The sequence below is a fragment of the Phyllostomus hastatus genome, unplaced genomic scaffold (genome assembly GCF_019186645.2).
Source record: "Phyllostomus hastatus isolate PE091 unplaced genomic scaffold, TTU_PhHast_1.1 phas_scaffold_55, whole genome shotgun sequence".
Lineage (NCBI taxonomy): Eukaryota > Metazoa > Chordata > Mammalia > Chiroptera > Phyllostomidae > Phyllostomus > Phyllostomus hastatus.
This window is the reverse complement of record NW_025334035.1, coordinates 5,088,527-5,113,313: the sequence shown is the minus strand read 5'-3', so window position 1 is coordinate 5,113,313 and position 24,787 is coordinate 5,088,527. Positions and strand designations below refer to the sequence as shown.

The window sequence follows — 24,787 nt, the reverse complement described above, 5'->3', positions numbered from 1 at the left end:
GGCCGGTTCCTTCCGAGGGCAGCTGGGCTCCGAGCTGAGGGCTACTTCTCTGAAGCTGTGCAGCGGTACTCCGAGGATACACAGACTAGAACAGTCTCTCGCACACACTGCCCCGCCACCAGGTGGCGTGAGACGCCCGCCAGGCGGCCTGCCTCACCCGGACCCCGCCCCAGAGAAAGCCCCGCCCCCATGGTTTGGCCCCGCCCCCGGCCCTCCGTCGGAGCGGATCACGGCAGATGCTGGGACCAGCCGTGCGATTCCAGCCTGGGTGCAGTGGTTTAGACCATACTCCAAATAGCAGGGAGTCGTCACTGGAGGGGGGCTTGGAGCCCGGCGGGGACTGCAGGTATGTAGCCCAGCGGCCCAGGCATGGAGGCACCGAGGGCACTCGTGAGACTCGGGCAGAGCCGGAGCGGGTGGGGGACAGTTGGGGAGCAGTGGGCTCTGAGAGCAGCGGCTGCAGCGGAAAGGCTGGACTGGTCCTGCTGTCCTACGGCTCTGTGGACAGGAGCCACTGCCAGGGCACGGGGTCTGCACAGCAGCGTTTCCAATAACCTTGGAGACAGAAGGGGCGTTCCGGGACCGTTTATCGTTGTCTAGGTGGCCGCTGCTGAATTGCCTGCCTTTGTGCGATTCAAGTGTGGCCGAGGTTTCCTGCCGTCTACCCAGGCCGCTGTGTGTAGTGGAGTCCAGGGGTCTCACCTCTCGACCTGGGAACTCTTTTGAGGAGCATTGGCCTCCGGGGTCCTTTGCCATCGGACCTGGGAGTCATGAGAGTGCCTGCCACAGCCTGAACCTGCTCGCGAGCGTGGGTCCCCAGACAGTGGCTGCTTTTCTAGACAGGTGCACGCTTGGCACTGTCAGAGCGTGGATTTGTGTTTACAGCCTGGCTGTACCTTGCGTGACTCTGTGTGCAAGTTTGCGCCTGCGCATGCGGGCTGGCCCATCCCAGTCCTGGGGTAAATAAGCAAGAAGTTCAGGTCAGTAGGAGGAAGGAGATTATTCAGAGGGAAAAGGAAGGCGAGATGAAAGCAGCAGGATGTGGTATCTAGTGAGTTAGCAAGCCCCTGTGCGGAGAGGAGGGGTGGGTTTAGGCACAATGAGGACTGAAAGTAGGCCAGGTCTGCCTCCAAGGGGCCTTCTGGATTGCTCTTCTCTCCCCTCCCCCCATGGGCGCTGATTCTTTCCATCCACACTTTCCTTCCTCCTGGTCTTGGACCACCTAGAAAGGAACAAGTTTCCAGAGCTTGTTAAAACACTCCTTCTCCAGGTCCCCGCACTATAGCACAGCTCTCCAGGGCAGGGGCCTGGAGTCCGTAGTATTCTAAAATTGGAATACGCTCCTTAAGTGATGATACTGGAACCATTGCTTGGGGATGGCTCCCTGTGATTGGGAAAGGATACCTGAGTTCTAGCCAGGCCCAGTTGTGCAACCTTGAGCATCTTCCTGACCCCTCTCCCAGTCCATTTCCCTGTCTGTAAAATGGGCTCTAACAGTAACTTCACAGGACTGTGGGGGAGGAAGGCTTGGGGCCTTTGTGTGCTGGGCCTCATTGGGGTTTTAAGAAATCCTTCCCCCTTATCTCTAGCTTAGGGGGGGTGTGTGATTAATATCTTCTCTCACCAAGCTGCAGTGGAGGTGGCCACCCCAGCCTCCCCTGCCTACTCATTCCCCCTCCCTCCTTTTGTTTCTTCCAAAAATACTAGGTGGTACTGGGCACAAGCGTGTTTGGGGTTACTGGAGTGCTAATGATGAGAAGGCTCCACAGTGAAGGCTGCCTCGGGCAGCTGTCAGAGGCTGCCCCACATTCCCAGGGTAATCGCTGATCAGGGGCCTGCTGGCTGAGAGTCAGGAGGAGAGGACAGCCAGTAGATGTTTTTTGCCTGGGCAACCTAGAACTGGAGGCCCCCGCTGGAGTTCAGTTGAGCTCAAGCTGTGCAAACTTGGCCTTGGTTCAAGGTGGCTCATCCAAGGGGCTGAGCTGGTGGCTCAGTGGCACCCCTTTGAATCTGAGGACGTTTGGCTGAAAGCCTCTCTGCTTCTTGAGAGAGGAAGCTTCTGGAGGGACAAGATAGAGTGATCAGCAGGAGGCCCAAGGAAACATTTTATGTTCAATTTTTGAGTGTCTGGCATAGATGAAGGTAGGGTATTAGGTGAAGGAAAGACTATATCTTACTTCTGCCCAAGAGGAAGAAGACACAGCAAACATATTGCATATTCAGATTTCCATTGACTTGAAGGTATATGTACTTTCACGTTTTAACAACTCTAAAATCAAGATGCATCTTATCATCAGTGGCATCTTACCATTGTAATAGATAGCAGTGTTTCTTTCTTACTGACATACCAAATAATGATGCATCTCACAGTTGATGGCAGCTTAGGTTCTGTTAAATACGATATTTTACAGATTTTGAGGGGCACTTTAGATGTACACAGGTACACAAAGAATTGTCATTTCCATAGGTAAATCTGCATACATTAATTCTTCCAGTAATTCCACCTTCTAAACACCAAAACTTTTCAATATGTCTAGTTTTAAGGGTAATCTTTGTAAAACATATTGCTTGCATTTATAAATGTAGCACATTGTGCCTAATTTAGTAAGTTCTTGAAAATATCGCATGGTTCTACCTGTCATTCTCTTTTGTATCTTGGGTCTGCTCAGGACACATTTTCTGCTTTTCCCCCCAGTATTTCATATTTTCTACCCTTCACAGCCACACTCTGAAGTAGCCACAATTGTTGCCCCATTTGATGCATGAGGACACTGAGGGCCAAGGCCACATGGCTAGACAGTGGTGCAGCTGGGCTGACTGGCTGGTGTCTACTCTTACCAGAGATAATTAAGCTTGAGTGGCAGCCTGCATGTGCCCTTGGGTGTGACGTGCATGCCCTGCAGGGCATGACTTTTGGGGCATAAATGTGGTTGTCCATGGGTCTTTTCCATCTCCTGTCAGGCTGGCAGCTAGGTTCTGGATAGTTGGGGTCATTAGTTCGGGACTTCTGGATAAGTGAGATATTGCTGCAGCAAGGTGCACCCAATAGAAGGGTGAGGGCAATGAATTGGAAGAAGTGGGTGACTTTGGTGGCATAAAGCAGACACTGGGTCCTTCTGGAGCCTGCTGAGTTACCAATTTGGGTCCTAGTCTTTGGGCTTTAGAGTCCAGCTTCAGTGGGGGAGTCCTGCCTCCAGCCACCCCCCACCCCCAGTCCAGCCACTCTCCTGCCACCGTAGTGATGTAAGACAACAAACTGGAGCAAGTCGCTTTTCGACTGCAAACCCTGCAGAGCCGGCACTGTCCTCTGGAGAAGGCTAGCACCCCGAGCATGACTAGCAAGGTCTTCTGCCACCCACCTGCTTTGTCTTCTGAAGTTCAGGCCAAACTCTGTGCCTTTGCTTGTGCTATTCCTTCTCCCTCCACTGCCCTTCATTTCCTCTACCTGACTGGTAGACCATGAATTCATCCTTGGATGTCCAGCTCAAGCATCATCATCTTTGGAGTCTTCCCTAACCCCTCCCTCACTCCACAGCACTGAACGCCCCCTCCTTCTGTCCTCACCATGCCTGTCATGGCCTCCTACCAGAGCACTGACTGCCCTGGTCTACAGGTTCTGGCCAGTGATTTGGTGGCTTGCTCACCAGAGCCACCTGATGCTCAGTGTGGCTATTTAGCTGTCGCCATGAAACTCTCTAGGGTCTCATAGGCAAGAAGTCCATGCATTAACAGTGGAAGCTACCTGAATGCAGGACGGTATGGGGGACAGGAGGGTGGGGTCAGGAGGGAGTGGTGTGCTTTTCATTTTCGTGTCCTCCAGAGTCTTCTTGCTGCTGTTGTTGATCTAGGCAAATAAGCCCGTGTGGTTTCCTTGTGGGGGGCAGGTCTTGGGGCTGAGGGCTGAGGGTGGCTTCCAGGCCTCTGCCTCCCACGGTGTTAGGGATTTTAGTTTCTGCCTGAGTCCTTCTCTCGCAGCCATGTGACCTTGGATACGTAAGTCCGTATGTCCCTCCAGATGTCAGTTTCCCCATCTGTATGGCAGCGAGGCACTAGTTGCTTTCTGTGACCCGTTCCCAATTTCCAGTATCTCACACACTGGTTCATCATTTCAACATGGAGCCCTTTCTGTGTGCCGGCTTGTGCCGGACTCAGATCCCGAGTAAAACACGTAACGCTCCTGCCCTCATGTAAATTACTGTCCCTCAGACAAGACACCAAACACGCATATCGTCTAATTACAATCCTGAGAATTATGGGCTCCTGTGAGATTATGTAAAGAGAGACCAATATAGTTTGGATGTTAAGGAAAGTCTTCCCTAAAGAAGTCATATTTGAGTGGAGACTTGAGGTATGAAATAACGAGAATAGTAATACTAATAATAGTGAAACCTAACATTGAGCAGACATGTGCTAAGTGTTCTTTGGGTGCATCATTGAGGTACTCCTTTTAGCATCTCTGGGTTTACGTAGACTTCCGGTCCTGTGAGACTCAGAGGAGATGACTGCTGGCAAGTACGATACCTCACCCAGTGTCTGGCATGGACCGGGGGCACATTCCCTGCCGCCCCTTCCTCCCCGCCTCCCTCGAACCCCAAGGCCCAGCTTAGCCCTGTAACAGTATTACAGGGTGTCTCTTTTTTTCTTTCATGGCTCATCACCAGTGCCGCCACCAGTGGCTCTGAGCAGGAGTCTCCCTGGATGTGTGCTCTCATGCTGGCCATCAACAGCCAAGGGTGCCCCATGCTCAGAAAACCATCGCCTCGTTTGCTGGGCCTTCCTTATGTTCATCCCCAGAGCTGCTCTTCTCTCAGGATTGAGAAACCCCGATTTTCTGTACCACCGATGAAGGCACCTGTTCAGTCCCCATGTCCTTCTTCTTAATCCAAAGTTGTTGCCCCAGAACCATGAAGTCTCTACAGACATATCTCTGGGTTTGGGGTCTGAGCACTTGTTCCTGAATGGCTTAGTGGTTTTGACTCTTGTCAGGCAAATCACACAGCTGCTTCCACACAGCCTGGCTGAGGCGACCTCCCTCCTCTTTGCATTTTCTGGGTTTGTTAGATCACAGATACACTTAACAGTTCCTAAAGGTGAGTTTCAAGCTCTCTCTAGATAACAGGCCCTTTTAAAAAACTGACAATAGTGACAGATCATCTTCCCCTGTCCCCCAAAAGCACATGTGTGTGTGTGTGAGAGTGTGTCTCAAAGTTTTGGATAAAACTTTGGGTCTTCTGAGACCTTGTAATACACCCAGCAACCCAGTTTAATAACCCCTAGAAGACAGGACTCTCTCCATATGGATTTCTTTGAATAAGCCCCAGCTGTTGAGTCAGAGGCAGGCGGGGAGTGATGGTGGGTAATGGGAAGCTGCAGCCTGCAGAGCAGGCCCCTGGTGACTCACTGGTGGGATCTCCAGGCAGCTGCAGGGTGCTGAGCTCCCTGACCACTCACTGAGCCACTGTGGTGCACGTGGACGCTTTCTAAATGTCTCGTCAAGTCTTGAATTCAGCCCATTTCCAAGTTGATTAAAGAGCATTACTTTTGCTGCTGGTGTCCTTACAAGAAGCCCTCTGTCCCCACCTCCTCACCTACCACCTCCCCACCATTCCACCGCCCAACCAGAGAACTAGACTTAAGGCTAGGAATGAGGGTCAGAGAAAATGTGTGTTTGTGGCTGTTTACATCAAGAGAGACTGTCTAGGAGGGAGAGAGGCAGCCATTGCTGTTCCTTTGCCAGAGTTATTTGTGCCCCTTCCCCTGCCCCACCCCCAGGTTCCCAGGGTCTGGCATTGGCTTGGGGCTTTGTTTCTCTGATGTGGTCACAGCTCTTTAGAGCTGGTGCCTTGAAGTGAGGAGCCATGTGTGAAGCATATTCACTTCAATTTTTCATGTCTAAGGATTTTAAAAACCAAGAATGGAAGTTAAGTTTGTCAAATACTTCTCTAGGCATCTACTAGGAAATTTTTGTATTCTTTCACCTTAAGATTAGATTTATGTGACATGTTATTTCAACTTCCTTATATTGAACCCTCCTTGCACTTCTGGAACAAACTCCACTTGATCACAGTGTTTTATTCTTTCAATGCAGTTGGGTTTGATTTGCTGTGATTCTTTGTAGGATTTTTACCTCAAGACTCACAAGTAAGGCCAGCCTCCATTTTCCTCTCATGTCCTGCTGTTGCCAGGTTTTGATGCGCTGGCTTTGCAAAGTGGTTTAGAGACGTTTATTTTTCTCCTGAACCCTGGGCCAGGTTAGAGTGCAGGGGAGTGATCCATCCCTTGAAAGTTGGGAGAACGGCTCTGGTCTTTAGTTCCTTTACTGCCAGATTCTTGGTTTCCTGCTCTCGCAGCCTCCCTCTCCTCTCTTGGCTTCCTCAGTTCTCCCAGGCACACCCCTGTCACCTCAGTGCTCTGGAACTAGCACCTGACAGCCGTCTTCGACTTGTGGTCCATTTCCACACTGATCTGTTTAGAGCCATGTGGACTGCAGGTCGCCTGCAGGTGCTGCATCAACCACTTCACACCCAGAGAAGGGGAACCAAGATGTGGGTGCCATAGCACCGAATGATTAAAGAAGTAGAGGTGTTTTCCTCCAAGAAGAGGACACAAGGAGAAGTACCCTCCTCTCTTCAGATGTCTGAAGGGCAGCATCCTTTGGAAAAGGGGAAGACCTGTTGTGTGCAGGTCTCTCTTCAGAAGGAAAGGGACTAAGGAAGAGAAAAGGAAGAGAAATTGTGAAGAAATAGATGTCAGCTGGCCACAAGGAAGTTCTTGGAGAAAATCCAGAGCAGAGCAACAGTGGAATAGGTGGCCTTGTAGTCTCGAGTTCCCTGTGGGGGGAAGTATTCAGGGAAAATACATGTCACATGTCGAAATGATAGTTGTGAGAATGAAGACCAAGATTACTCCATTTTTAAGAGTCTAGTCTCTAGTTCTCCAAATCATACCGGCTGTGCCTAACTGGTTGTATAAAAATTGGTTGTCCTGAGAACAAAATTTGAATTTAAGTTCACTGACCTTGAATAAACAAATCCCAAAGCTGGGAAGTTCCCTCACAAATCCCATAGCCTTGCTTCACAGCCCATTCCCCTAGAGGAGGGGTACTTTGGTGGTTAGGAAAATTGTAGCTACCCATGGGAAAAGACCCTGGCACCATCACTGAACACAGGGACCCTTGCCCACATCCTATGCGGGAGCATGGGCCGTTCTTGGGGTCTCTTGTTCTTGGCTCCTTCTGACACCTGGTGAAATAAACAAATTAAGCTCCACTTCAGAATCACTTTCCTCTGTGGCTGAACGAGATAGCTTCTCAAGGCCAACCTACCCAACCTGTAGGTTGACCTGGGAATTAATGGCCTCTTGCTCATGGGGTTTTCGAGCTAATGTTTCATAGGCCTTTGCATTTTGCATTCACTTCTACAGTGACATCAAGAGAAAGCTAAAAGCTCAGAGAGCTTTCCTTAGCCTACTATTGTGCTTAAGAGAAAACAAGGTGTTGTGGTGGGATGTTCAGACTACAGAATGGGAGTAGGAGATGTAACCTGTAGTCCGAGCTGCCCCTGCTTATCTCCTTGTCCTCCTGAGCCTGTTCCCTCCTGGATCTAATGGTCTCTACTGCTCTGACATCCCCTGCTCAGTTTTCAAAGTCTACTCTTCAAGCATGGGAGCTGCTTTGAGGGGCTGAGCAGAGGGGAACTGCTTCTTCTCTCGGGGGCCCACCTCAGGGCAGGACTCCCAGAGACAACAAACCCTTCCTCAGATCCGAGTGGTGCCATGCCATCTCCTGCCCTATGCTTCCAGTGCTTCTCTAGTGGGTGGCTTCTTCTAAGGTCCCTGGTAGCTTTGTAATGGCAAAGCCCAACAGCCTCCTCCCAACCTGCATCTCTGAAGTTTCTGTAGCATTTGATGCCCAACGCGTTCACCTGGAGCCTTTTCTCTTACCACTTCCTCCTCCCACTGTTGCTCCACAGACTCCTGTTTTTGCCATCCCCAGTGAGCTTGTGTCCCTCACCCAAACCCTTTCCCCCAGTCCAGATCATCTTCCACATGTGTCCAGAGCCCAGCTCTTTATCCACAAAACAGGCTTCCTCTGCAGACTTCCCTGTTTTTTCTCCTGGCCTTGAAAGCTTAGAGTCATCTCTGAGTCTTCCCTCCATCTTCCTGCTCTCCACTGTTGCCACTATCCAGCCAGTTTTTAAAAAGATTAAATTTATTGCAGTAACATCAGTCAGTAACATTATACAGGTTTCGGGGGTACAATTCTATAATACGTCATCTGTGTATCGTGTGCTCACCACCCCAAGTCAAGTCTCCTTCCCTCAGTTTCGATGGTGCTTCCTTTCCCTGGGGCTCTTGCCTCTCTCACTTCCCCATCATTCTCTCTGCCATCTAATTCAGCTTTCGTCACTGCAAGCCTCTCGTGGTGCCTTCTGGGCCACAGTCTCTCCCTTGCTTCACCAAGAGATTTTTCTTATGAAAACTCCTTTGTCGTGTTTGGAAACCTCCGATGCCATCTTGCTTCATAGGGAAAGTCCAAAGTCCTTCGTCTTCTATTCAGGTTTCAGAGGTGAGTGCTGCTCATTGAGTCTTCTCCAGGAATTCTCTCCCTGTCCTCCAGCCAGACTGCCTGACTCCTTCTCCTAAGACCTAACATGTGTTCTGGCCTCTCCCATCTTTCTCCTAATGGGAAAACTTCCCTACCATCTTGTTCAGCACTGACCTCCCAGTGCCTGGAATTGCCAGTGTTGGGTGTGGGTGAGCCAGCGTTTGTTGCGTGAAAGACTGCCTGGTTGGGCAGCCCACACCTGGGAGACCTGTGCCTCCACCCAGGATAGCTGCTGATCTGGCAGCTGGGCTGTCCCTCATCTGTGATCTCTGTGGGTCTCAGTCACCCTCCCCCTCAAGGACTGCACCTTGCAGGCACCTCCCTGGCCTTCTACGGGCATCCAAAGGGCCAAAACTATGTGTCTTTGTTCTCCAGTATGGGCAAAGCAGGTGTCCTCCTCTGAGCTGTTTCAGTCCCTGTGAGTCCCTGGCAGACCGCAGAACCCGAGCCTCCACTCCTTGGAACTCGTCTTCCTACGCCTGCAGGCAGGTCAGTCAGATTTAAGATGAGCTGTTCTCTAAGTCTGACCAGTGGGAGACCTGGGGAACTGTCCCCAGGCAAGCCACTCCCAGGCTGTGACCTCTGCTTTATGGGAGCCTGGGGAAGTGACTGTTTGCAACACCGTGTTTACAAGGCAGAGGGGCTTCCTGTCCTGCCTGCCCAGCAGGCTATGGGGCAATCAGGAGCTGTGTTTTCAGGGGGAGCAGGGGAGAGAAAGGCTTGGAGGACTTCTGGGGAGTCTCCAAATGTCCCCAGGGGGTGCCTGGCCAAGTGGACCCTGGAGGAAGTCAAGAAAGATGTAGAACTCAGGTTTAAATTGGAAGAAAATAAAGTATTACTAATAATTATTATTAATTTTCATATTGCCCTTTGCAGCTTGCAGTCTTGTTCACCAATGCGGCCCTAAGGTGGAACCATTCAGAGAGGAAAGCTGCTCTCTTCTATTGCTCTGCAGCAGGGTGCATGGTGCTCTTTTTTTTTTTAAGAGGAGTTATGCTCTGGAGAGGGAAGAGGGCTTTCAGTGAAAGGGCGGGAGAGAGTAGTAGAAAGGACTCCCCAGGAGAGAGAACGCCCCATTCTGAGGCAAAGTTTAACTAACACAGAGTGATGCCCCTTCCCGTGCCCACCTGACACTGACTTCCTGGCTTCCTCAGAGGGCAGTGGAGGCCCTGGGGCGCCCACCCACCAGCCTGGAACCAGTGCTATGACACCACCACAGGCTCATGTCCAGGGTCCCTTGCCATCTCTGGCCTCAGTGTAAGTCCATAGAAAGGCCTGGAAAAGTGCCTCAGGCTCTCTTGGCCCTGGGGACAGGAATACTCCATATTCCCTTTCTGGTAAGTATGATCCAAGAGTGGGAGACCCAATGATGCGGCTCACCCTCCCCATTTGACTTCTAATGACCTGAGGGTGTTTTCTGAACTCACGAGAGAAAGGATGTGGAACAAGGACTGCCCAGCTGCAGGGCAGAGGTGCAAAGGCCTCCTGTGACATCCACACGTTAGCCTGTGGGTCACGGCACAATAATATTGGTTTGTGCAGGGAAGTTTGCTATAAATAAAATAAGGGCAGGGCCCCTTAAAGAAACTGATCATAAAAATCAACTTGAAAGAGATAAAGGTTAGCCTGAGAGGTAAGGTTGAGAAGGTTAATGAGAAGTGAGTTTGGGCAGGAACTAGCCTTGTGTAGCATCAAAAAAAAATGCATTTCTGAACTAGTGAGGCTAAGGAGCTCAGATCCAAGGCATATGAGCTATTCAGGGGCCTGGAGAGGAGGTTGTTCTAGAAGATACCTGAGTCAGCTAGGAAAACAAGATGATGGGGACTTGTGGGAGTTGATAGAAGTAAGCCCATATTGGATGCAATGGGTAAAGAAAGAGGTACCATTCCTCTTGTTCTCCCACCCCTGGCCACCCAAAGCAAGGCACTCTTATGGTCCAACATTCTCCTGAGACGGACGTGGCTGAGAATGCCCCTTCTAAAGTCCACTGGGTTTTCATCACGGCTCCTGTAGAGGGAATTCCAAAGGGATTGATTGGGCTGGGGCTGCAGTTCACTTCCACCTTGGGTCCAGAACTCAGTCCTCTCAGAGAGTCCTGTTTCCAAAGATGAGGGATTACTTCTCATTGGTTGCATTGTTTCTAAGACCTGTTCAGTAGATAGAGGTGGAAATATCATTATTATATTCAAAACTATTTAAATTTCTTGAGAGGAAATTTAGGTTTACAACAAAATTGAGAGGAAAGTACAGAGATTTCTCATAGGTCCCCTGCCCCTACTCATACATAGCCTCCCCCATTATCGACGTCATTCACCAGGATGGAACATTTTTTACCAAGGATGAACCTACACTGACACATCATAATCACCCAAAGTCCATAATTTACCTTAGGGTTCATTCTTGGTGTTGTATATTCTATAAGTGGGTCATGGCATATGTCCATCATTATAATAGTACAGAGTGTATTAACTGGCCTAAAATTCCTCTGTGCTTTGCCTATTCATCTCTCCCTCTCCCTCCACCTGACAATCATTGATCTGTTTATTGTCTCTACAGTTTTGCCTTGGGAACGTTATTTTCCACTAAACTATTTTATCTTATTTAAGGAGGGAAAGTTTTTTAATGCCCATACTTTATTTTCATGGTATCTTTTTATTGCCCAATAGGAGATTATCTCTAATTCATTTACCAAAACAGTACTCTCTCAACTTGAATGCCTTTAGTACTAGCTGGCCAACCCAGTTTGTTCCAAAGAATCTCTGACCATTAAATATCTTAGCCTCTGCTGTTGCTTCCTTAAAGCTGGATACACAGAGGTGGGCACGTCATGTAGAAACTATATGCTGTTTCTCTGAAGGATGATTTCAGCTTTTATGAGCTGTCCCCTTACAAGGGAATTTTGGGTATGCCATGTGGTCTCTATTTAAGGTCAGATTATAAAATGTACTCCCCAGATTTGGGGAAAATCCCCCTAGCTGTATCTAGATGACATAGTAACAGACTAACAAAAACATTATTTTGCTTCTTAGGTTAGTTCAGTGTTGACTGAAATACTAGTTTGTATATTGGTTTGATGTTATAGTGGAACGACCCAAAATAGTAGTGACTTAATCACCTGAGGATAAGTGACCCAGACTTTACATGTCATCTTCATAGGTTGGAAACCTACATCTACACTCCTTATGTCTTGTTGCTCTTCCTGCCTCAACACATGGCTTTCATCTCATGGCCCAGGATGGCTGCTCTGGCAATTGCATTACATCTGCCTTCCAGCCGGCAGGAGGAGGAGGAAGGAAGAAGAAGGCATACTTCTTCCCTTTAAAAGCATTTGGGAATTTCAATTGTCAATGTTTACTCATATTCTATTGGCCAGAATGTAGTCATATGCCACATTTAGTTACAAGAGAATCTGGTAGATGTAATCTAAAATTCCCTCAAATTGTAGTACTATAGAAGAAGGGAGAATGGATTAAGAAGGACTGTTATGAGTCTCATCCATATCTTAACTTTACTAGTTTAAGATCTTTGTGAATCTTCACTTGTCATATAAATGTTCTTCATCCCTTTTGCTGTACAGTGGGCATATGTTCTAAGTCCTATTGAAACTGTTCATTAAAAAAATGGCATGCTATGCCTAAAGATGAAGTCAACCCATATGGCCATCTATGGATGAATGGGTAAACAAAATGTGGCACATACATACAATGGAATAATATTATTTAGCCTTAAAAGGGAAGGAAATTCTGATACATGCTACAACATGGAAGAAACTTGAAGGCATTATACTAAGTGAAATAAGCCAGATGCAAAAAGACAAATACTGTACGATTCCACTTTTGTTAAGTATCTGTGAGTAAAACTCATAGAGACAGAACGTGGAATGACGGTTACAAAGGGCTGGGAGGAGGCAGGAGGGGAGTCAGTGTCTAATGGGCACAGAGGTCCCGTTTGGGAAGACAACGTGGTGATGGTTGTACAACAGTGAGAATGTACTAAATGCCACAGAACTGTACATAGAAATGGTTAAAATTATAAATTCTATCTTATTTATATTTTGCCACAGTTTTTTAAATGGCATATCCTAATGATCCAAAAGCAGAGCTCTGGCATTTTGGGAGAGGTGTCCCCGTAGAAAAAGATTCTCAACACCCTTTGGGTGAGGTTATTAAGGCAGTGGGATTCCATCTGTTTCTGTTGCCATTTCGGGTCACATTTTTCTACATGGTCATGAGACTAGAGCAGGACATGCCGAATTCCAGATATGCTCTTTTTGTGGTACTTTTTTTGTTTTACCTGTTTTGTTAGTGAGTCTGTTGTAGTGCCTGGTTGTCTCTAGATCCTTGGCTGAGAACTCATGAACTGCCACTTAATTACATGCAGAGAACACCGTTGGGGGCCAGTGGGCTAAAAGACTGTAGTTTCCAAGACTCTACCTGTTTTATGTTCTTCAAAATTGGGCCAGCCTTTTCCAGTGTCTGTCTTTGCATCTCTGTCTTTCTCTGTCTGTCTCACTCTGTCTCTCTTGTACATCTTTCATTTTCTCTGGTGTTTCAAAACTTATTAGTAGCAGTTCCCTTCCACAAATTTCAGGTTTCTTTATGACTCTGAGATTCGTTTCTCCTCATCTGCAATCCTCCATTCATTTTCAGTCAGCCCTCTATTTGACTTCAGAGCCCTCCATGTGGGGCCCTTTTCCCCCAGTCTCCTCCTCACCCCCTGTGGCTGTAGTCTTCTACATCCAAGGCTGTGTCATTTCCACTTAGAAAGTGGATGTACCAGTTGAAAATTTGGCAATGGCTCCACATGGCCCGTAAGCAAAACCTTAAGCACTTAGCTTGGCACATAAAACCATGTGCAATCTGCCATCTCAGCTCATGCAGCTTTATCTCCCAGCATGCCTGTGTCCTAATTCATTCTGCAGCAGGGCTGATCACCTGGCTGTCCCCTAAAGGAACCATGCTGGCTCATACCTCTTCCCTCTGTCTATTTTCCCACCATCATGCCCGAATTCCAGGGCAGCTTTGTCTTCCTGGTGAGTTATTTCAGGAGCAACTTTCTTGGAGGAGCTATGCTAATTGACCGCCTCCCTCCTCTAAGTTCCTATTGCACTTGTCCCACATTAACCTCCACTGGGACAACTAACCCATTGGGTAGTGTCTGATTTGAAGGTTACTTTGAATAGTGCTGCTGTGAACATTCTGGCTCATGTCCTTTGAGTACATTCCTAGGAGCGGAATTCCTGTGTCACAGTGGCTTGTGCTTTAGTGGCTACTGCTACACAGTTTTCCGTTTGGGAAGTGGCTGTACCAGTTTGCACTCTCACCTGCAGCCCTGAGGCTTCACATGCTCACAGACAGGGTTTTCCACCTTTTTCATTTGCACAGTCCTGATGGGTGTCTGGTGGTATTGCATCTTGATTTGAATTTGTATTTCTCTTACAACTAATGAAATTAGCCACCATTTCATGTTTATTGACCATTTGGATATTCTCTTTTGTAAAAGACCTATTCATGTCTTTTGCCCATTTTTCTATCGGGTTGTCTGTCTTCTTTTGTATTTCTTGCAGCTCCTAATGATTGGTATGGAGATCTCTGGCCATGAGCTCCTTGAGATTTCTGTCCCCACCCCACTGCCAGTAAAGGCCCTCCAATAAAGACCCTGCTTATCTATCTGCTATCGGCTAAACAAACTGTCTTTGATCCATGCTTTCCAGAAAGACAACCATCCTCCTTGAGGAAGAAGATGGATGAATGGCAGCGGAGCAGCTCTGCCCTCTCTCGGGGGACCACTGCCCAACCTGTCCTGTCCTGAGTGGTTAGCCTAATCCCAAGGTTTGGCTCTGAAAATAACTGTGGGCCCTTACTCATGTCTTCAATATTTTTCTCAAGGCTTCCTCTCGCACCTACTCACTCTTGCTCTTTTATGTCCATTCTTATTTGGGAACCTCGCTCCCACCTTTTGTGTATGCCCCCAAAATTCATGCTGGCCCCTCTACATTCTCATGGGACTGTGCCTTCAGAATTTAATTTTCCAAGTTTTCTTTTCCTGTTAAGCCATCCTGTCTGATTCTGCGTTCTTAAAGCCTAAGATGTGTGTCTGATCTAGCAATTTCTTCCATGATTAGTCCAAACTTTGAGGTGATGTGGTCATTTTCACCCTGTCTTCCCCTCACTCCTATTTTACGAACCTTCCTTATTGTTGATCAGAATCAAAGACACAAGATGGGACCATTTTTCTCTGTGCTTCCTCAGCCTTCCAAGAGATGAGATGATCAGAGGAGCAGGGGTTTGTCAGACAACCTGGTTTTAACCTAGTGAGACTTCCAGGTGCTGTCAGGGTGAATTGCTGCATCCCTAGGCCTTGCTGTGGGTCAGTTTTGTGATTCATATGAGACAACAGCATTTATATCTCATTTAAGCTATGTGCATGTGATCCCATGTGCTTCTCTCTTCTTTCACCTTCTTTCAGACTTCTGTTTCATTTACTTATTCATTCAACATTCATTTGTTCATCCAGCAAATATGTGCCAGGCACTCTTCGAAGCCCTTGTGGAGTTTACAATCTAATGGGACTGCAGGAGAGAGACAGACAATAAGCACAATAAATAATAAGTAACATGTTTTGTGTGTCAGTTGGTGATTAAAGGGGTGGGAAGAGAAAGCAGGGTGTGCCAGAAGTGGGGTTTGCCAGAAGTCCTTGTTGAGAATATAATGTAAAAACTAGACAGAGGTGATGGAGTGAGCTGAGTGGCATCTGGGAGAAGAGCACTCCAGGCAGAGGGAACACTAGGTACAAAGTCCTGAGGCAGGAGCGTGCCTGGTATGTTGCTGTGGTCACTCTAGTCCTTAGAATGTGGTGCTTTCCATGCTGGCATCAGCAAAGCTTAATATCTGAAACAAAGGACAGTGTATTAGTCATCTTGAGATCTATCACACCATCCAGCAAAGTATCTTGTGGTCATATTCACTTAGTAAGACAACTTTTGTTTATTTATTTATTTACTTATTTATATAACTTATTTATTTATTTTTAGAGAAAGGGGAAGGGGGAAGAAAGAAAGGGAGAAAAACATTGATGTGCGAGAGAAACATCCATCCGTTGCCTCTGTGTCCCCTACTGGGCACCTGGCCCACAGCCCAGGCATGTGCCCTGACTGAGAATCGAACCAGCGATCCTTTGGTTTGCAGACCAACACTCAATCCACTGAGCCACACCAGCCAGGACATAAGATAACTTTTTATTTGAATCAGTGAATTTAAGTTGGACAACCTCTAAAGGCCCTCGTGCCTCTGAAGTGCCATGATTATCTTAGCTGCCTGGCAGATGGCTCGCATCTCTGCATAGCTTTCTCTAGGGCTGTTCCATCTGAGCTCTTCTGAACATGTGGCTCCTGGCCATGTGGCCTGGTCTTTGTCAAGGTGTGGGCCCTCTGCCAGATATGTGTGTTCCAGATACTATTGCTGTGCAATAAACTACCCAAAACATAGTGTAGAAGACTGTGATTACTTTAGTATGCTTGTTGACTTTGTGAGCCAGGAATCTGGGGAGAGCACAGTGGGGATGGCTCATCTGTGCTCAGTGATGTCGGGGCCTCAGCTGGGAAGACTTGAACAACTGGGGACGGGAGCTGCAGCCAGAACACCTGCAATGGCCTCTCCATGTGGCTTGGGCTTCCACACCTGATGGCAGCCTCTACATGGCCAGTCAGTTTACTTGCAGGACAGCTCAGAGCTCCACGCGCAAGGGTTCTAGTGAATGAGACAGGAGCTGCATCCTCTTAATGACCTAGCTTGGAACGCCACACAGTGTCACCTTCACTGTCTCTGGTTGAAGCAGTTACAAGCCCATCCAAATTTATGGGGAGGGGAATTAGGTTCTACTCTTGATGGGGAAGTGGCAAGGCCACATTATCGAAGAGACTGTAGGATGGGCAATGTTGGGACCACCTTTGGAAAATCCAATCCCATAATATACCTCCTACTTCCCCGGGGAGAGATTCTCATTGTGTGTTGTCATGGGTTGTCCTGGGTTTTCAGGTGTCTGCTTTGCGCCTGTCCAGAGTGAACTCCCAGTGTGAGGGAGTTGTTGGAACCAGCAGCCTCCCTCCTCCCACTGCTTGTTCCCTGTATGGCCCAGGTCCTGACTCGGCGTGGGGAAGGTGGGTACACAGGCACAGAGCAGGTGCCCTGCAAGACTACGTGTGCCTCGGGGCACAGCAGATGGTGTGTAATCGTCATTCTCTTGCTCTGTGTGTGATAATGGTATCCCCGGGGTGGAGACTGTCCTCGTTCTCATGGGACACATGCTCAAGTGTCAGGTTGAACCATATGAACTTGCTGATATCTGTTTGTGGTTCATATGGTTAAATCTAATATGTAGGAGTGACTCGTCAAGATGTCTGCAACCTGCAACTTACTTTCAGATGGTTAGGCAAAATATGTGTGTGTGGTGTTGGCCTAAGGGTCTGCTCTGCCCACTAGGGTAGACCAGGAATGAGGCTAGACCAGGAATGAGGCTACAGGCAGGTGAGGTTGGGCTCTCTGTCTCCCTTCATTCCATCCACGATGCCCACCCACAGCCTGCCTATGGGCCCTGGACCAGGGGCAGGTCTGGTGCTGATGGGGTTCAGCGGGGTATGGGCATGCCGGCTTGCGGGTTTGTACATAGGGCTGAGTTGCCCCCAGCCTGCATGGGTGAGGCAAGATGCTCGGTTTTCTGGAAGAACCAGCAGGGAAGATGGTGGTGAGACAGCAGAAGAGGGGAGAGGCGTTACAGAGAAGACTCTGGTCACAGACAGAAGAGAGAAGAGGGCCTGGGATGGCTGGGAGGGGCTCCCCAGGGGGCAGCTCTGTTTTCCTGGAGTGGGGTGGAGCAGGCAGGGGCAGAGAGGGCTCCTGGGGGTGCTGAAGGAGGAGCAGGTGGCCTGGCAGGAAGGGGTGGGGGTCCTGGGCTGAGAACACTGATCTTTAGCCTCAGCTGTGGGGTCTGCCTGTCACTCCAGGGGTTTTTGAAAAAGCCCAGGACCCTGTGAGACCCTCCTCAGCAAGGGGGACAGAAGCTGAGACAGGAAGAGGAGGGATGGTGGCTGGATGCCAACTTCTGAGGGTGCCTTGTCCTCCTTGGGTGATCTGCTCCCAGTCTCTCAGGACACCTGGCCCAGCCTGGCCTCCCTGGAGCCCCCCACAGCCTGCTGACTGGAAATTCTCAGAGAATTCAGTCAGGTCTGGGGAAGCTTGTCCATGGGGAATCCTCTGAAAGTGTCCTCTAAGCTTGAAGGGAGAACCCTCCTGCTTTTCCGGGGACCCGAGGAAACTGAGGTGCAGGTGGGTGGCTGGATCCCCGAGGAGCTCCTGGCCCGTGCCCCGCACCTCCTCGGGCTGCAGACCTTTCGGTGGCCCTGCCACATCCTGTGCCCGGTCCTGCCACCCTCTCGAAGCACAGGCCAGATGTGCAAATTCTGCGGCTGTGCCCAGGACCGCGTGTAGCACGGCTTGCTTTTCTTGGAAATCATTGGTGATTTGTTAGAAAAACAGGAAACATTGGGGCTGCCGTTGTACATTTTGACTTTTTTGTTTTTGTTTTTCAGCCCCTTTCATCTATCTCAGCCTCAGGTTGTTACAAGGGTGTTTCTGCCCAGCCCTGCTTTTCAAGCCTCCTCCTTACTGTTCTGCTCCCTCCTGCGCATCCTCTGTTCTCTGTCCCTCCGGCCTCGGCCACCGTCTCCCCCACCCCAGTCGCTGCCCTGGGGATAGGGCAGGACTAGAGAACAATGGAAATAGGTGCCACGTCTTGGCACCTGTATAACTTGGAACAGGTGCTTCTGTGGAGTTGGGCTTCCCCGCACCTGCCCTTCTCTCCCCTACCCTGGCGCCCCTCCCACCTGTCCAGTCACCATGGGTAGACCGGAAGCAGAGTGGTCTCTGCGCACCAGGACCTGCTGTAGCTGGGGCAGCTGCCCTGGGGCTGGCAAATGGGGATGATGTGGCTGGAAGGGGAATCCTTCCTCCCCCCATCTATCCTGGGTCTGATTGGAGCAGGAGGGACCCTCAGGAGTCACTTTATCTATGGAGACACTGAGACTGAGAGGCTGGGGACTTCCCAAGGGCCCCAGATCAGATAGATGTCTTGATTAAAAAGGAGGAACGAGAAGGGGGTGGGAGGTCTAAGGGTCCAAGTGCTGCCTCTGCCCCTGGCCGCCCCTCCCGGGCTAGGACTCTGAAGCACAGGAAGCAGGGGCGAAGGAGGTGCACGGGCCCGCTGCGGTCATGTTATCCATCGGGCCTTCAGTGAAGAGCCAGAAAGCGCTGCTGCTTCCTGGTGTCACTTGGCAAGTTTTTCCTGGCTCTCATCTGAGGTGAACTCTGAGCAGGTTTGGGGATGCAGTCCAGCCTTCTTGCTGTTTACTCCTCACCCCATTACGCCACCATGGAGAGGCCCATTTCCCAATTCATGCACGAAGAAACTGAGGTCCGCAGAGGTTGCATGGCCTAACCTGCTGTCCTCCGTGCCCCAGGCCGGCCCTCATAAGGTGAGAAGGCCAGTGGCTCTCTGCACAGGGAGCTGCTGTGTCCCCAGGGCCCCCCTCGCTGGACTGCGCCCTGGGTCTTCACTCAGTGCCTCTGTACCACGCCTTCAGCTGGGGCCTCCCCCTCCTGCAGGGGAACCACCTTAGGGGCTGCCCTTCTGAAGTCATATAAGAAGTTTGATATGAGAGATGAGAAACTCCCCAAACCTCACAGGGGGTTGTTTAAAAAGGCATTAAACTGTCCAGAGAGAGGTAGGATGTATAAGACAGACAGATGGAGACCAGTCCGAGAAACTGAAACACTGTTTAGGGAGCTTCCCAGAAAAGCCCCAGGCTGAGGAATTCCAGGCCAGGCAGAGCTAGTGAACAGGAAGGTGACCCCTCCTCACACCAGGCCTGCTAAAGGTGGTGGACATCCAGAGGCACCAACAGGCCCCGGGGCGGGCAGGGTCTCCCCTCTCCCCAGCCCATGTTCCCATTCCTCAGGGGAGCAGAGACTCTAACCCAAGGGCCCGTGGGCTGGATGGGCACCATGTGACATCTTATTTGCACTCACCTCTAACTGAACTTTAGTGTTTCTTTCCATTATGAATGTGGGCAACAAACTCCATCACATTACCAACACCTGTGCCTTAGTCTAGATGTTTTCTCACACAGATCTTTTCATATTACTGTGCAGTTGGGCAGGTACCTCAAACGTCGTTTATGCTTTCTACTATTTCGAAGTGATGGTAGTGATTAGACCCACTGCTGGATTTTGTTATTTAGTGTGTTGATGAAAAGAACATATATTACCATTTCACCAATCTGATTATTTAAAATATTCATCATTGTATTTCAGTGTAATTAATTTCCTTTACAGCCCAGTGTATTTTATTTCATACATTTGAAACATTATTCTAAAGAGGGGTTTGTAAATTTCTCCAAGTTGCCTAATGGGCCTAGGACGCAAAGAGGTGAGGAAATTTGGCTCCTGGGACAGTTAAGGAGGGCTTCACTATTTGGCAGTCCTGAGTTAGTGTTGCTGCGGCAGACGCTGAGGTCGTGGCTCTACCCCTCGGAGCCAAGCGACCTCACATGTGAGTGGGGATCGTTCTGTGTGCATGTGCCTGCCTGCCTGCGCTGGTGCCCAGCAGGAAGTAGGAACTTCATGGGTAGTAGCTGGTGGTGGTGGCAGTGGTTTATTTAAGCCCACGAGACTCAAGCAGAATTCCTTTTTATTACAGAAGAAACTCCAGCTGAGGCTCATTACTCACTGTCCCTCACGCAGAAGGAAAAACTGCCTACTGGGGCAATGCCTCTTGTCTTTTCCTTTGGCTTTGGGCTGGGAGCAAGTAGTGCCCAGGTATCCAGTATGAATCTTGGTCCATACATTGAAGTATTTAAGAAATAGCCATGATATACCCATACAATGGAACATTATTTAGTCATAAAAAGTACCTGTTACATGCTACGACATGGATGAACCTAGGAAACATGCAACTAGAAGAAAGCCAGGTGCCAAAGACCACATTTTGTATGATTCCATTTATATGAAAGATACAAGAAAAGCAAATTCATAGAGAGAGTAGATTAGTGGTTACCGGATGACAGGGGGAAGAGGAATGGGGAGTGACTGCTAATAGGTATGAGGTTTCTTTCTGCATTGATAGGAATGTTCTAGATTTAGGTAGATCTCGGTTGTGGCTGCACAACACAGTGAGTGTGCTGAAAAACCACATAAATGTGCGCTTATAAACTGAACAGTAAGATCTGAATCACTCACCAAAGAAGATACACAGATGACAAATAAGCATATAAAAAGATGCTCAACATCATATGTCATTAGGGAGTTGGAAGTTAAAAAAATGAGATACCTCTAAATATCTCCTAGAACGGCAAAAATGCGAAACACCGACCGCACCAACTGCTGCCGAGGAGGCGGGGCGGCGCCAGCAGGCACGCAGGCGGCGCAGCCCCTTCAGAAGGCAGCTTAGCAGTTTCTTAGAAAGCCCAGAAGTCTTGCCAAATGGTCCAGCAATCATGCTTCTAGGCATTTACCCAAATGAATTGAAAACTTACTTCCACGCGAAAACCTGCACATGACTGTTTAGCTGCCAAAAATGGGAAGCAACCAAGACGTCCTTCACTAGGTGGAAGGATAAACAAAACATGGAACGTGCATAGATCAGAATATTAGTTAGTGGTAGAAAAAAAATAGCCACGAAAAGACGTGCAAGAGCCTCAAATGCATATTACTAAGTGGAAAAAAAACCAGTCTGAAAAGTCTTCATAATGTATGATGCCAATCGTGTGATATCCTGGAAAAGGCAAAACCGTAGAGACAGGAAAACGATGTGGTTGCCGGCAGTGGGAGAGACGGGGAGAGGCGGACAGAGCACAGGGGATTTTTCGGGCAGCAACACTGTTCTGTGTGATACTGTCATGGTGGTACATGACAATTTGTATTTGGCAAAACCCATCAGACTGTACAACAAAGTAAACTGTGGGCTTTAATTAATACTGTTGTATCAACATTGGTTCATCAGTTGTAAAAATATACCTCACTAATGGACGATATTAATAAGAGTGGAAACTGTGGGTGGGAGAGGCGTGGGAGGGTGTAAAACCTGAAACTGCTCTAAGAATTAAAGCTAATAAAAAGAAAAGAAAGGAAAAGAAAAGAAAAGAGAAGAAAAGAAATAACTATTTATTTATCTCCTTGTATCAACTGAAACCCTCTCTGAGTCCCATCCCTCCTGCCTGGAGCTGTCCAGGAGCTCAGAGATTTTTACTTTCCTGCCGCAAACCTTCCACAAGGTGGTTGCCTTATTAGCATGGGGACAGAATGAAGGGAGGGAACAATGGACAGGAAGAAATAAATTAATAACGCCATACATTGTCCCGTGTTTGTACTCCGTGGCCCAAGCAACAGCTCCTAGAAAGCCTGGGTTCTGGCCAGGATTGTCCTTTGGCCTCTGGCAGAGCTAACCTGCCCCCACTTCTGCCCCCACTGTGGGTGGCTAAAAATGACTCGGTCGGTCTGGTCGACACCTCCGAGGACTGACTCACTGGGAAGTTACAATAGATGTGATTTCCCCTAGAGGCCTGAGGAATCTCCCCTATTGCTCTCATGGCCATAACATCAGGACCACATATTAGGGTGGGGCTTTTGGTTTGCAGAGCAGGTTCACACATTTATGTAACTGTCCCGGGGGACCTGACAAGGAAGGCCCCACGCCAGGTGCAGCTGTCGAAGGAGCTGTTTGCATGGTGGAGGAGCCACTGTCAGCAGAGCCAACAGTCTGGTAGAGAAGCCAGTTACCACACAGGCACAGGGAAGCAGGGAGGGCTGGGTGGGCACCCAACCCAGCAGGGGGGAGGGGCCAGTCAGGAGGCCTTCCCTGAAAACGTGAGCTTGAAATGGAAGATGGGAAAATGCACCTTAGAAGCCACATCAAAAGCCCGGGCAGGTGGTGGACACGTCAGGCAAGAGGAAGCCTGGAAGAGGTTTATGAAAGAGGTAAGGTGAGGGTGGCACTGGTCAGGGAAGGAGGGTCCAGACCTCTCGGGGCTGGGTAGGCTGGCGTGGGGGTCCAACTTTGTCCTGAGGCATTGGAAAACCAAGAGCTTTAAGGGGCAGGGAGGGAATGACAATCAGATGTGCTTTTGGGGAGACAACTCTGCACAGAACCATGCCTGCGCTGTGATCCCACCTATGTAAGAAGAAAATAAATGTGTGCAGGTATGTCTGTGGGCGTGTAAAGGCATAAAAGGACTGGAAGGGTAAGAGGTCAAACCAAGGAGGAGAAAACTTTAAAGATTTATACTCTTAAAAAAATTTTTTATTGAGGTATGGTTTACATACAGGGAAAGGCACAGATTTTGTTGTACAGTTTGATGAGTTATGGAAAATATGTGCACCCCTGCAACCTATACTCCCATCAAGACGTGGAATATTTCTGTCATCCCAGAAAGTTCCCTCAATCCATGCCTGGTCAACTCCCGAGGTACCTTCCAGAGACAACCACCACTTTGACTTATTTCATCATGGATCAGTTTGGCCTGTTCTGGAACGTTCTATAAATGGAAACATACGATATCTATCTTTCTGTGTCCAGCTTTATTCACACAATATGTTTTTGATAGTCATATTTGTTAGTACACACGTTAGTGGTTTGTTCTTTTTTACTCTTTGCATTGCTAAGTAGCAGTGTATTGCATGAATATACCAGGTGTGTCCATCCATTCTTCTGCTGAGGGGTCGGGTTGCTTCCAGACTGAGGCTGTGACGAATAAAGCTGCTTCCAACACTTCTGCACAAGCCTTTTGGTCCACATGTATTTTCTTCTAGCTTGGGTAAAGAAGTGGAATTATTGGGTCACAGCAGTAGGTATTTGCTAACTTTATGACAACGTCAAGCTGATTTTCAAAGTGGTTGCACCATTCTATGCTTCTACCAATGATGTTTGGTTGCTCCACATCCTCACCAGTTTGGTATTGCTCATTTTATTAATTTTAGCAATTCTAGTGTAGTGTAATCTCATTGTGGCTTTACTCTCACATTTTCCTGATGACCAGTAATGATGAGCATATTTTTATGTCTTTATTGACATTGGATATTTTTTGTGAAGTAGCTGTTCTTATTTGTCCATTTCTGGGATATAAGTCATTTGTCAGATGTATACACACACGCACTCATGCACACACAGCAAGTATTTTCTCCCAGTCTGTGGCCATTCTATAATTGTATCATTTCAAAAGTCTTTTATAAGTGGAATCATATAGTAGGTAATCAAGAGTAGGTAACTACTGCCAACTCTTTTGAGGTTGGCTTTTGATTCAGCATAGTTTTCTGGATGTTGTGTATTTTAATAATTGTTTTCTTGGTATTACTGATTAGTATTCCATGGTGCAGAGATGTGCTCACCCACTAGAGGACATTGGGGTTGTTTCCAGTTTGGGGCTATTCCAAATGAAGCCACTCGCTATAAACATCCATGCACAGGTGTTTGTGGGAACATAGGTTTTCATTTCTCTGAAATAAATGCCCAGGAGTGAAATTGCTGGGCCATCTGGCATTTCTAATGTATGTATTTATGCTGTAAATTCCCCTCATAGGCTTTAGCTGTGTCCCACAAATTTTGATATGTTCTATATTTATTTTCAATCTATTCATTGTATTTTTGGATTTCCCTTGAGACTTCTTCTCTGACCCATTATTTAGCTGTGTGCTTAGTTTCTCGGTGTTTGGAGATTTCCCTGTTATTTTTTTCTGTTATCACTTTCTAGTTCGATTCCATGGAGGTTATAGAACACACTCTATGATTTCAACTCTTTTATTTTATTTATTTAAACAATTTTTAAATACATTCATGATTTTAGAGAAACATCGATTAAATGGACCCTGACCTGAAATCAAACCCCCAACCTTTTGGTGTATGGGGCTATGCTCCAGTCAACTGAGCCACCCGGCTAGGGCTGATTTTAATTGTTTTACTGAGATTTTTTCTTTATTTTTTTATTATTTTTGACATATTTTATTGATTATGCTGTTACAGTTGTCCCATTTTCCCCCTTTACTCCCCTCCACCCTGCACACCCCCTCCCACCCACATGCCCCCCCTTTAGTTCATGTCCATGTGTCATACATATAAGTTCTTTGGCTTCTCCATTTC

At 48.2% G+C, this 24,787-nt stretch overlaps 1 protein-coding gene across 5 annotated transcripts in view; it reads left to right on the top strand.

Moving 5' to 3' along the window:
* The first annotated feature begins 201 nt into the window (after window positions 1–201).
* Window positions 202–24,787, top strand: part of PIK3R5 (phosphoinositide-3-kinase regulatory subunit 5) — a 67,063-nt gene continuing 42,477 nt past the window's right edge. For 3 of the 5 annotated variants that reach the window (XM_045824601.1, XM_045824599.1, XM_045824597.1), the window contains exon 1: window positions 202–346. The gene's annotated coding sequence lies outside the window, so the exon portion shown is untranslated. Of the gene's footprint in view, window positions 347–14,319; window positions 14,437–24,787 lie in introns of those variants that run through there. The other 2 variants (XM_045824600.1, XM_045824598.1) reach the window with 2 other exon arrangements.